An 8912-nucleotide genomic window follows, 5' to 3' on the forward strand; every position below is an offset into this window, starting at 1 on the left:
AGAGAGAGAGAGAGAGAGAGAGAGAGAGAGAGAGAGAGATTTGGCTGCAAGTTCTTGGGTTATTTACCATAGGGGGTAATCAAACCAGATGGTTTGTCCAGCAGAGAAGAGCATCTGAAGAGAGCCAGCAGAGAGCAGCTGAAAAGCAAGAAACTGAGTGCTGGATCAAATCAAGCCACCCAATCAACGTAGGAAAGGATCAATAATCAAGCACTGGATCATACTGGTCTTTACCTTCACAGCTGAAACGAGCAAGCCGGCCACCTTAAACGAGGAAGCAGGGAGCGAGGCACCCGCGTGCCACATTTCCCTCCTGCTCTGCCGTGTGTTCTTAGGGTGGCCACAATAAAAAAAAAATATAGAGGGATCCGGGTGCTGCAAGCAGTTAGACGTCCTTTTCTTGCAGTACTTGTGAAGCAAGTACCCGAGGTAGTAGCTAGTCCACGGGTCATTTTCCCTCTGTGATAGGCAGTAGAGTTCTGAGGCATTATTTTTTAGTTGCAATTCCTCTCACCATCACCGCAATGATAGAGCCACATTTCCCTCGGCCGATGATTAACACCAACGGAGACGCGTGTTCTAGAGGCGGGTGTTGCAAGCAGTTACAAGTCCTTTTCCTACTAGCTAGGAGACTAGGAGTACTGGTTGCAGCACCAGCGATGTGATATGCGGTAGCTCTACCATTTTTGTATGCGATAGCGATAGCTCAGCAGTAAGCAGCCGCGGGTCAACAAGGTAAAAGCGGGGATATCCGCCTCCTCCGTCCCGTTAGCCATCGGGGCTCGTAAACAAATGTTCGCAGAGGTCCCGGTGTCCAAAATCTCTAGAGGTTTATCCGGACATTAGTCAGTGTTAACGGAGAAGATCAGGATTAGGGGAGAACTCACACCACGTATTCTCATTGAGCGACTAGGGGGTATATGTACAGCTTAGCGCTACCTGACTACCTAGTGGAGATCATGGGGTGGAGAAGCTACCCGACGTGCGCCACGATCTGGCTGCACGAGCCGGTGTGCGTCGTGTACATGGTGACTATACAGAGGGCGTACACGACGGCATACTACTTCCTAATGCCCCCCCGCAGTCGTGACGTCGGCAGCGGCGACGCAAAGACTGGAACGGAAGTCGCAGAAGGCATCCGTAGGCAGCCCCTTGGCGCGTGGGGATGTGAAGAACGCGGAACTCGCCAAGGGCCACGCGCTCGCGCACAAAGTGAATGTCTAGCTCCACATGCTTCGTGCGGCGATGGTGGACGGGGTTGATGGAGAGGTACACCACGGACACGTTGTCGCAGTAGACAAGGGTCGCCTTCTCGACTAGCAGGAAGAGCTCGCCAAGGAGTTGACGCAGCCACACGCACTCGGCCATGGCATTGGCAACATCGCGGTACTCGGCCTCCGCACTGGAGCAAGACACCGTCGCCTAGCGCTTGGAGGACCAGGAAATGAGGGTGTCGCCGAGGTAGATGCGGAAGCCAGAGGTGGAACGCCCTGTGTCTAGGCAGCCGGCCCAGTCGGCTCGGTGAAGGCGCGAAGATCCAGGGAGCGCGAGGCGCGCAGATGCAGCCCGAGGCGTGCCGTGCCGCGAACTTAGCGCAGGACACGCTTGAGCAAGGCGAGATGGCACTCGCGCAGGTCATGCATATGCAGGCAGACCTGCTACACGGCGTAAGCGATCTCAGGTCGGGTGATGGTGAGGTACTGCAGCGCGCCTACGGTGTTGCGGTAGGCGGAGGCATCATCCACGCGGGGGCCGTCGGCGGCTGGGAGTTTGCCCTTGTTGTCGATGGGCGTGGGAGAGGGTCGGTAGGTGTCCATGCCAGCACGGTCAAGCACGTCCTCTGCGTACTGTTGTTGACAAAGGAAAAACCCCGCGGGCGTGCGCGTGACCTTGATGCCCAAGAAGAAGTGCAGAGGCCCGAGGTCCTTCATCGCGAACTCACCAGTGAGCCCGGCAATGATGCGTTGGAGCATGGACGGCGTAGACGCGGTGAGCACAATGTCGTCAACATAGAGAAGAAGATACGCCGTGTCCGAGCCGCGGCGGAGTGTGAACAGGGAGGAGTCCGTGCGCGTGGCGGAGAAGCCAAGTGTCTTGTCAAAACCCGCGAAGCGAAGGAACCAGGCGCGGGGAGCCTCCTTCAAGCCGTACAACGACTTGGAGAGGCGGCATACAAGTTGAGGACGAGCGGGGTCGACGAAGCTGGCAAGTTGAAGACAGAAGACATCCTCGTCCAAAGTGTCATGCAAAAACGCGTTGGAGACGTTGAGTTGGTGCACAGGCCAGCCCCGCAACGCGGCGAGCGTAAGCACGACGCGGATGGTGGCGAGCTTGATGACCGGCGAGAAGGCTTGCCGTAGTCGACGCCAGCGCGCTGGCGAAAGCCGCACACGACCCAGCGGGCTTTGTAGCGGTCGAGGGAGCCGTCGGAGTTGAGCTTGTGCTTGAAGACCCATTTGCCGGTGATGAGGTTGGCGTCGGCGGGACGCGGGACCAGTTCCCACGTACGGATGCGGACTAGTGCATCGTACTCGTCCCGCATGGCGGTGAGCCACCTAGGATCTCGAATAGCAGCGCGGGCGGAGGCGGGAACTGGCGAGGTGTCGGGGGTGGCGGCATCGTATTACTTGGGATTGGGCCGAAAGATGACGCGCTGCGCGAGCATCACCGGCATGGAGGGGGCCGCTGGCGGCACTAGCGACGGGGCAGCGATAGGTGAAGATGACAACGATCATGAGCAGCTTGCGCGGGAGCCAGATCCCACATTTGAATGTGGTTGGGTTGACGGTGTCCCGGACTAGGGGGTACTCACTACGTCGTCCCCCGACCAGTTAGATTGGGTCGAGGATCCCCATGGCCGTACACACATAGGCTAGTTCGGACAGCTGATGCATACACGAGGCAGATTCCACAAGACTTGGTGATCAAGACAAGGACTCCTCCCCACCGGCGTGTTCGGCTAGGACTCTTGTTATCCTAGGCCTCTGGTGCATTATATAAACCAGGGCCGGGCTAGTCGATAGATCAAGATAACAATCATAATCATAGGCTAGCTTCTAGGGTTTAGCCTTTACGATCTCGTGGTAGATCCACTCTTGTAATACTCATATCATCAAGATCAATAAAGTAGGAAGTAGGGTATTACCTCCATCGAGAGGGACCGAACTTGGGTAAACATTGTGTCCCCCGCCTCCTGTTATCATTAGCTTTAGACGCACAGTTCGGGACCCCCTACCCGAGACCCGCCGGTTTTGACACCGACATTGGTGCTTTCATTGAGAGTTCTGCTGTGTGATCGACTAAAGGATCAATGACTTGTCTGCAGATTAATTGCGACGTCGACATTTTCGTCACCGGCTCGACTTGTCACCTTGGCTTGACTGAGGACTATGCCCTGCCTCCGATCGTCATGTTCAGATGAGGGACTTCATCAACATCAACTCCGATCTCTATCAAGATCATGGAGGAATCATCCATGGAGCTCGGGGACTCAACGTCAACATTGCCCTCGGGCGTCCGTGCTGTTTTTCTGGACAGCAAACTTGTATCTGCCGCCACCGCCTCCTCGAGTGTCGTTTTAACGATCACTTCAGTGGAATTGTGCAGAATTGAGTCTACAACAATCCTGGAAAATTTGGTCGAGTTCCGATGTAGGAATCTCTAACAATCTACGATATACCGGAGCCGTGTCAAATCCGAACGGGAATCTGGACGAGTTTAGGGCATGATCTCCAGAGCCCAGCTTGGAGGTCTTTTGAAAGATCCAACCATTCATCTGCTGTGGAATTCCCATATCTACCACCCCTCAAAATTTCAGCTGGATCCAACCGTCCAAACTCCGGGAATCTTGCGATTAGTGCATCACTTTTCAGATCTGTTTTCTGCGCGAGAACAAATCTGACCCGAGTTCATCTTTTTTATGAACGGGATTTCGGACATCCTTTTTGAAGAAAGTTTTGTGTGGGATATTGTGTTTTGTTCCTAAACACATCCCGCTAATTTTAAAGTCTTTTCTAATATGGTGTTCACCATCGCGCCGGTGTCAAACCAGCCCGACAACGCTCTACGGCTACCGACCTGCGCTAGACACGTCGTCGCTTTATTGAGCCAAGCTCAACTTCTTCGGCTCATCATAGCTCAACTTCTTCGGATCATCATCTCAGCAAGCCAAACAAGAGTTCAGCATCGCGAAGGATAAATCATCACCAACATCGCCGCCCCACGGATTACACGGAGCGGGCACACCGGCATCGCCGCACGGTCACTTCATTAAGTCAGCATTGACCACGTCACAAGTTACGACCTGCATCGGCATGGCCGAAACATTGATTCATCGAGCCGATATTCATCACGCCGAACTACTTCAACACCTCGGCTGACATGGCAGCTGCAACATCTCCTTACCAACCTGCTCCATCTCCTCGTCTGGACCGGGGGCTTCGCATCCCTTCATCAACATACTCCGGTGACTTCGGCGTCACTAGCCGGCGAGCTTTGTCACGTTAGCTGGACCGAGGGCTTTGCCTCGGTGAGCCAACCTTTGCCAGCATCGCGATGCCATCGCTTTATCGTCCATCAGGCAATGGGTGTGCAGATCGAGTCCCAATTTTGGGAGTCACCTTTCTTCGGATTGCTACAACAAATAAACCTGGTGCTATTAACCCTAACAATTTTTTGCTTATTTTTCCCAAGAAATTATTACTCTGGGTTGTTCAATCATCTGTACGCAGATCTATCCAATGGTGGCTGCATTAATGATGGCCGCGTGGTGGTTCGGTCAGTTTTCATACAAAGTTCGGCGAACGCCGCATCCGGAACTCGGACCGACCTGTGAATTCAGACTTTGCCACGCCTTTACCGCATCACGCCGACGCCCTGCATCGACATTAACTTCGGCGCCAGGCCACATCTCTTTAAATAAATTATTTTGCGTAAATTAATTACGTGAGGATTTTTATATATTTATATTATTATTGTTGGCCTGCACTATTTTACATGTGTAGATAATCGATTTTGACTGCGTCACATGGTCTCTTCGGCATCACTCTGCCGACCTACATTGGCCGTGCTATGTCACCACTTCAGAGTGCCGAGCCCTTCGCTCCGCCACCTCGGGACCGGCTTGGCGGATGGAACCTTACCCCGCATCAAGCTCGGACCGCGTCATCAATGCCGAACACATTAACCAGCTAAGTCGCTCTCATGCTCAAAGATTTAAATTTTGTTCGGTTTGACCAAGCATTATACTTTTTTGGCAAAAAGTTGCTTGTGAAAAATTTCCTTGTCAAAACTTTGTTTGTGACACACAAATTCAAATACCCCGTTTACTTGGGTGCTTCCTTTATGAAACTTTTCCTCTTGCATATGATTATACTTGTATGGCTTCGTTCCTTGTTCATGTATTATGCCACAATATGCACCATATTGACTTAAGTGTTCCGCAAGCTGGGTTGCCTTGCTCCTGTGTTTACCCCTATGTTCCTGATTGTTTGACTAGGGAGTAAAGGGAGCACCTCTGTGATTGTCACGATCGGGTCATCCGAGCTCGGACCTCAGACTGGGTGAAGCTGAAAGCTAGCGCTCTTATTGTTTTCAATCATTGTCGGCAAACAACGGAACTCATGAGTACAAAAAATCTATTGCACAAGTCTCATAGTAACAATGAGACATGAAGAAAGGTATCGGCGGACGTACTATTTTCTTCGAAGATGCTTCTTACACTTCGTCAGTAATATAGCATAAGTTCCCTGAGCGCGCTTTGTCTGTTACAGCCTTATGGCCCGATTGCCTGGTTATCGGAAACACCGTCGATATTCTCGACAGGTGGAGTACATAACACTTTTCGGCCCTTGACCGAAGAGGGAGAAGCCGACGGTCGGTTAAGACGCGTTTAAAGTTTGGGTGAACACATATATGATATAAGTACTTCGGTACATACAATCATTATACATAAAATTCTTTTACCCAAGTCACTTGGGGTCTCTTAAATTTATATGAGTTGTTTTATACTAAATGTGTTTTCTTCTTTGTCGTTGCAAAGTCTTTTTCTACCGCTCCTTTTTTGACTCGAGTATATGGTCAATAGCCGGATAGCATGTCTTCTCTCTAAAAGCCGCTCGAGTTTAGTTCGCTGAATTGGCCTCGGAGAAGTACTCCGCCTTTGGGATAAGGAGCTTGAAGCCGTTGGCTGACCCGCGTGAAGTCTTGAGATCGGATGTGTCATGTTAAAGCACGACAGAAGCATAATTTTTTTTCCAATTTTTGGATTGGCACCGAACACTTGATCTTGTTCGGACGTCACGTTTTTACTAACATTTTTTTGGTTTCCCAAGCTTATAGCACTCTTAAACTATTTGTGTGTTTCCAGCATAAGTCTCCAGTGCAACGCCGGACATCTTTAGAGATTTGGCAAAAAACATTCTCGGATGTTGCAATATATGCATCGGTTTCGAATTGTGCCTTCGGTCAATAGTTGGGTTGCCCGGCTTCTATGCTTGCCTCCTATGTTCTGCTTTGTTCGGCTAGGTTTGCAATGGGAGAACCACTGCGATTGTGCTTCCAGCTCGCATGGTTAAGCACCTCAGTGGAGAAAGCTGAAAACTGACTGTCACAATAAGCGCAAACTAGTCAGTGATCCAATGACTATGTTAAATGATGGGCCGTTCATAAGATTGGCCGAAGTGTTTACGGCTTGACCTCAGCTGTCGCCGAACACTAACCGAGGGCTCGTAGCTAGCTTCCCCAGTTTAAAGCTCCTATGACTAAGTGAAAGTTATAAAGCCCGGATATCTGATTGCCTCGTTTCCGCTAACACAACCGCCTTCGGGCACAGAGACGTCGGCTAAGGGTTGTCTTGTTATTGCGGAAACACACTGCATAGTATCTACAAGGGGGTGGAAGCCGACGATGGGCCACTTTCAACTGATAAACGGTCGCAACGGAGTCAAAATAAACATATTATCGGTGTTTGTATTTAATATACAAGGGTTGCCTTCCGTAATCATCGTTATAAAGCCATAAATATGCATCAATTTGACTTAATATTTTCGCCAAGCTGGGTTGCCTGGCTCCTGTGCTTACCCCTATGTTCCCGATTGTTCGGCTAGGTGGTAAAGGGAGCACCTCTGTGATTGTTACTACCGGGTCATCCGAATTAGTACCTCAGACTGGGTGAAGCTGAAAGATAGCAATCTTAAAGGATCACATTGGTCGGCAATGACGGAAGTGAAAATTTTGGTTCATTAATACCATAGAATTCGGGAACTTTCCCCGAACTAAATCCTCAATATTTTGCTCCCACATTGATCGGAGTTGAGGTTTCATGATCATGCTTAGCATGACAACCCAAAGAAAGGAACCGATAGCGGGACTATTTTCTTTGGAAGATGTTTCTTACGTTAAAAAGTAATATAACATATCTCTCCGCGTATCTTTGTTTATAAAACTATATGGCCGGCTTGCCTTGTTTGCCATAAATCTTTGCCCTCATAAAGGCTTAATAAAGTAGGACAAACACTCCTCGGCTGCTCGCCGAGGAGGTTGAAGCGGATGGTCGGTCAACAAAGTTTTGTACAATGCGGATCCGAGCATTAATGATGTAGAGTATATGGATACATAGAATCATTACACATACTTTGTGATTTTACTCTGGATATCGATCCTTAATTCGGCCACCCGTTCCCACACTAAGGCTCGAGGGCTACTGGGCTTCGTGCTTATCATTTACAAATATTAAAGGGGTACATCGATCCCCTGATCTGGTGTTGCCACCCGACCAGTGTCTCGAGGGCTGCTGCATTGCCTATTCAATGCAGAAAATTCAAAGTGCTCAGTGTTCGGCTTGACCGAACTATGCGCAAACGCGTCAGACAACAATAGGTACCATCTAGACCTATCCGGTATCAAGCTAATATATTATGGCGACTTCTCAAGAACCTCTATCAAGGGCCTGTTCACCGATCACTATTTTCCCTAATATATTACACCGTGTTTCTATTCGTAAGTATGCTGCCGAGCTGGGAATTAATCCTTCGGCCGATTTCACGAATAGACCTGAGTCTCAGGGGCTACTGGGGTCAATGGTTTGATTTTACCCTTCAGGTGCATCCCGAATATTAGGCCAACACGCACCTTGAGGGCTACTGGCTATACATCCCGTCAGAGATTACATTGCACAATTCGGAATTAAATTCATAAAATTCGGCCCGTGGCCAAGGTGGTGCACCACCTCGAAAGCAGTCCAGCACAAAGCTCGGGCACCAGTTGCTGGCTCCATAGAGGGCATTTACGGTATTAAGCTTAGCTAAACTCTTTCAACTTTTTTGAACCAAGGTGATCTATGACACCTCGGATATAATCTGGTGTTGGAGCTCGGATACAGTCCGATGTTGGATCTTGGACATAGTCCGGCGTTGGAGCTCGGATACATTCCGGCATTGGAGCTCGGAAGCAGTCCGACGTTGGTGCTCGGCTGCAAAAGACACCTCGAATGCAGTTCGGCATTGGAGCTCGGACGCAAGAGGACACTGCCGCCCGGGAACAACTTCAAACCCGAGGTGTGACATAAAAATAACAAGGAATTGATAAAGGCCGAGAACTTAAAGGGGCTCCTCGCATACCCGACGTGTAAACTCTTTGGATTTACTTCGGTAATCCTCAAGATCGAAGCTGAGCAGATTTGTTGAACCAGTTTTCAAGACCGACGACCGAAGATGAAGAACAGTTCGGAAGAATCGAGGAGCGTCCCCAACTTGAAGACCAGTTCAGGGGGCTACTGACGGTGTCCCAGACTAGGGGGTACTCACTACATCATCCCCCGATTAGTTAGATTGGGCCGAGGACCCCCATGGCCGTATACTCATAGGCTAGTTCAGACAGCTGATGCATACACGAGGAAGATTCCACAAGACTTG

Source organism: Triticum aestivum, chromosome 7B (genome assembly GCF_018294505.1).
Source record: "Triticum aestivum cultivar Chinese Spring chromosome 7B, IWGSC CS RefSeq v2.1, whole genome shotgun sequence".
In the NCBI taxonomy this organism is placed as follows: domain Eukaryota; kingdom Viridiplantae; phylum Streptophyta; class Magnoliopsida; order Poales; family Poaceae; genus Triticum; species Triticum aestivum.